The following is a 4,608-nucleotide window of genomic DNA, read 5'->3' on the forward strand; positions in this document are numbered from 1 at the left end:
CTTGGTCTAATAATTTAATGATTTCAATCATCCCTGGCAAAGGCTATGCCACTGTCCAAAGCTAAATGTCTCCAAAGATGTGCAAGTGTCACCATTATCTAAAGCTAAATGTCTCCAAAGATTAACTGCTCAAAGAGGATGCAAGCAAGGCAATCTACCCGAATAGGCCTGACTAAGATGAGAGAACAAAATAGCCCAACGATGCACACAAGTTTGGAAATCTTACACAAAAATGCATAGCATGATACAGAAACAAAGGATGAGCAGAAGACAAAAGAAATCCTTCTACAACCAAAACTACAAGAGCCTCGTCATCTCAAACCCTCCCCTATACAACTCACTAGCAGGGACAACCCTCCCCAAAAAACAAACCTTAGTGTTTGCAACTACTGTCCATTCCCTTCACCTTTTTGAGGATCCAACAACCAATATGGCATCTTGCCAAGTAGGAGATTATTAAGCACTTTGTCTGGTAAGTTTTAGAGCACCTGGAGGCCGTTAAAGCGCCAAATTTTGTAGTGTCGTCAAAAATTTGTGCCGTGCGATTCTTGGGGAGCCAACATCGATGTAGGAAGACTTTGATAAACGAGGGCATTACGTGCCAACTCCTTGCATTTCACTAGCTACCAGAAGTTTGGCTGGGAAGCCAAATGCAATCCGTGCCTGCAAACATTCAACACCTTAGATGCTCTCTATGGCATGCCTACGTGATCCTTCAACTGTCTTACATCGGTGGACACGGCCAATACTAGGACTCAGATTGTTTGAACAAAGGCTGTATGAATTGCTCTTAAAGCGTTAGCTTAGGGAGGTAAATCGAACCTTCAAAAAAAGCTCTTTGTCTTCCCCTTTAGCAGCAACATGGAGGAGGGACTTGGCTGCATCGACAACATTGGCAATATATGCTGCTAGCGATTGGCCGTATCTTGAGACACCTCCCATTATTGGGAGAACAAGAGGATGCAAGAACGTCATAGTGCAGCCTGCATGATTGCTTCTTCCATAAAGGAGCTGACTGGAGGAATATAAAAGGAGCAACAGAACAACCATATGTAGACGTGTGTTGGCCTGCTCTTTTCTTCAAAGACGGATGGAGAAGGAAGGATCCTGGAAAGCAGAACAATTTTTCATAGTTGAGATAGAGGATCGTCGGTTGTAACAATACCTGCAATTCTATGCAACTGTCAGTTCCCCTGTTTATCATCTACCATTTGCAATTTGTTGGCAGCTAGGATCGACATTGATGGCTTTCTGCAACCTTGAGATTGTTAGTAGTCCTTTCGGGTGCCCATTTCATGACAACAAAGCTGGCACTAGCAATGATATGGTGTCCTGGGAGGGGGAAGCTTCAAAGGAAACTGAAGCCTTGATGGCAATATAGAAATTAAGGTTTACTAGGTCACCCCTTCTCAATTTAAAGATTATTCCAAAAGGTTGGCTTTAGTACGTGTTTTGAAGGCAAAAAGTTCAAAACTTTGACTTTTAGGATTTTGGGAATAATTCAGGCTACCCATATGTTTTAAAAATGGTGCATAAACTTATCCCTATTGTAAATATATTTCTGTAATTTTGAAGAATAATACTACCCCACATTTAGAACTCTCATGGTACACTTACATTTCCCAAGGTGACCCCCCAGGCTATAATATAGAAATTAAGGTTTACTAGGTCACCCCTTCTCAATTTAAAGATTATTCCAAAAGGTTGGCTTAAGTAGGTGTTTTGAAGGCAAAAAGTTCAAAACTTTGACTTTTAGGATTTTGGGAATAATTCAGGCTACCTATATGTTTTAAAAATGGTGCATAAACTTATCCCTATTGTAAATATATTTCTGTAATTTTGAAGAATAATACTACCCCACATTTCGAACTCTCATGGTACACTTACATTTCCCAAGGTGACCCCCCCGAGGCTATAATCTCCCATTAAGTGTCCATTAAAGCATCTAAAGGCGTGTACAAAGAAAAAGGGACACACTCAAGCTTTCAAAACTACACATCTTGGAGCTACACCAAGGTATTTCAAAAGGATTCTTGACTCCCATAAAAGATTTGAGGCCTAGTAAGGGAGAGCTAGACCACATAATCCCAAGTAATGATGAAAAGTAGGAGGAAGATCCTCTGTAGTAGATCTGCAATCCTAGTCCAAATGATCTTGGCCTATTTGGGGCCTATTTGCACTCCCAAAGGTAGTGCTAAATAGACAGAGTAGAACTAAAAGCACCAAGGATAAGAGTGATCAACTTAAAAAAATAATCATTCACCACTGATTCAATGCAATCCAAGACCAAAAAAGAGAATGACAAGATTAAAAGACAGTCAAATCATCAAGATTAGAGATCTATTTATGCAAGAAAGCATAGCGTCCTAATGCAAAGGACAATGAGAGCAATAAAGACAGAACAACTTTATAGAATTGTCTAGAATTCAAGAAAATGCAAGAAGACTGCATACTCATCACAAAAGGATAATTCCATCAATAGCATTCTAAAATTTCCCATGACATAAACTACTCTACCCAAACATGCATGTTGCATATTGGGAGCTTCTCGGCCTTTTTAAATATAAAACACCCTTTTGTAAATTAACCTTTCGATCTTAATTTATTTCCTTATGTATATATAAATCTGTAAGTAATGGAATTAATAAAAACCCATCTGTTGAACTCATGAGATAGGGTTACAAGGAGGTTACAAGTGACTCTCTCGAGCTTGAAGGCTTGTGAGTGTGAGATTCTTTCATGAGTGTGAGAGGCTTGTTGAGAGTTCTTATGCTTACATTACTTGGTTGAGATAGCCCCTTTCATAGTCTAGAGATAGATGCTCTTGGGGTGGCATATCTTGCTTCTTTTCTAGGGTTGCTTGAGTGTGGCAAAGGTACCTAGCCATCCTTGAGAAGTAATTACCATTCACAACAAGCAACCATGAGTGAGTAGTGCTTGCATGAAAGCTTGTGTACCGTGAGGTGTCTAGAGGCCCGTAAACCTCACGTGGAGGGTGTGGAGTAGAAGAGTTGATGTTGAGAGAGAGAGTTGAGTTGTATATTTTCTTTTGTTGTCATTTGTTGTCTTCTTTAGGTTAGGTTAGGTCGTATGCTACTTTACATTGTAGGCTAGATTTGTTGTTTTAGATTAGTTTGCTAGTTTTAGTGTACAGTTTGAGAGTTGGTCTCCTACGTGACTTCCATCATCACGCAAACACCCAACGGTATGTTTCTAGGCTACACAATTGGTATGAATTCTTGATGGCATTCCCAAGGAGAATCACGATGTGTTCACTGTGTTATTTCATGCAATACCAAAAGCCAGCCATGTCCATTACCCATACCAAAGTCGCATCAAATGTCTATGCTTTTAGATTCTAGGGCAATGTTGTAGCACTCAATTATTTGTAGAGTCGTCTTGTAGTTGCATGTGTGTGCTTTAGTACATATAATGTTTCCCTCATCTTGGTAGAATATAATGTTTTGACAACCAATCCCTTTGCCGCTTGATAGAATGGAACATGGTTAGAATGCGTAAGGTAAGTTCGGACCACCCCAAAGTGGATAGGGCCATGTTCATAGGTGGGGATGGTGGTAGGAGCTTGAGGAGGGATAAGTGGAAGCAAGACGTTGGGAGAAGTATAAGAGTAGAGATAAGAAAGGCTTGAGGGGTAGACGGAATCAATGACAAGGAAGGTGAAAATAGGTCGAAAAGAGAGAGAGAGAGAGAGAGAGAGAGAGAGAATTGAATAAAGTTGCAAGGAGAGATTTCTTAGTTTTGTCCTTTGGTGTGTGTTTTATTTTGCTCTTTATGTCTTAATTCGGACTAGGTGATTTCTTAGTTTTGTCCTTTGGTGTGTGTTTTATTTTGCTCTTTATGTCTTAATTCGGACTAGGTGATTGTTTTGGAAATGTGAAAAATGAGAAGGATGAAGTATGGCTTTGATTCAATTACTATACACCACGTTTGTAATGAGGTTGACTCAATTACGTTCGTAATGAGGTTGGCGATTGCATCCCAATGAAGTTAGGTCTATTCCCATGGGCGACAATGCAACCCTCACAAGGAGCACCACATTGAGAAACCAACAATAGTTAGAGGGCATTTCAAAGCATTGGAGAGGAAAATTTATTGCATTTGGAAAGAGAAAGAAGAAATTTGTCATCCATGGGTATTACAGATGTATAGGGCAAAGCAATTGGATTTAAATAAGGAACAATGGCACTAAAGTTTTGTTGACATAGTAAGTTGTTGCTACCTTTGAATGGCTATATTTTTAATCATTTTTAGCTTTTGAAACATGCGTTAATTCTTGGTAGATGTCTTTCCATTGAATCATTTTGTTTGTAGCATATCATAGGGCTCTTGGAACTTTGGCACTCAATACATTGTTGGGGAGGTGATCCTCGTAGGAGTGGTGTCATGACTGATAGGCTTGTGATTGGCTGTGGCACAGACACTTGGTCATTGGACCATGCAATAGGTCAAGCGTGATTGGAGATTATGGAGAGTCGTGGACACTTGGCAGTTCAAGAGAATAGTGTAGACGTTGCATGGAGGCGGTGTTTGGGTGGGAGTGATCATTCACGACTACAAAGCCCTACATGACGATTTTATAATTATCAC

General features: G+C 39.9%; 1 long non-coding RNA gene across 2 annotated transcripts; it reads right to left on the minus strand.

Annotated features, from left to right (window-relative positions):
* Positions 1-345: 345 nt before the first annotated feature.
* On the minus strand, positions 346-1,359 carry LOC147905225 (uncharacterized). 2 transcript variants are annotated; one of them, XR_015542089.1, is made up of 3 exons: positions 1,166-1,359; positions 823-983; positions 346-663 (listed from the first exon to the last, which is right to left on the minus strand). It is a non-coding gene; the product is annotated as an uncharacterized LOC147905225 (long non-coding RNA). The 2 variants fall into 2 exon arrangements; XR_015542088.1 differs by having other exon boundaries at positions 823-1,359.
* Positions 1,360-4,608: the final 3,249 nt, after the last annotated feature.

Source organism: Dipteris shenzhenensis, chromosome 1, assembly GCF_047967505.1.
Source record: "Dipteris shenzhenensis isolate YYH24624 ecotype China chromosome 1, Dip_SZ_1.0, whole genome shotgun sequence".
In the NCBI taxonomy this organism is placed as follows: domain Eukaryota; kingdom Viridiplantae; phylum Streptophyta; class Polypodiopsida; order Gleicheniales; family Dipteridaceae; genus Dipteris; species Dipteris shenzhenensis.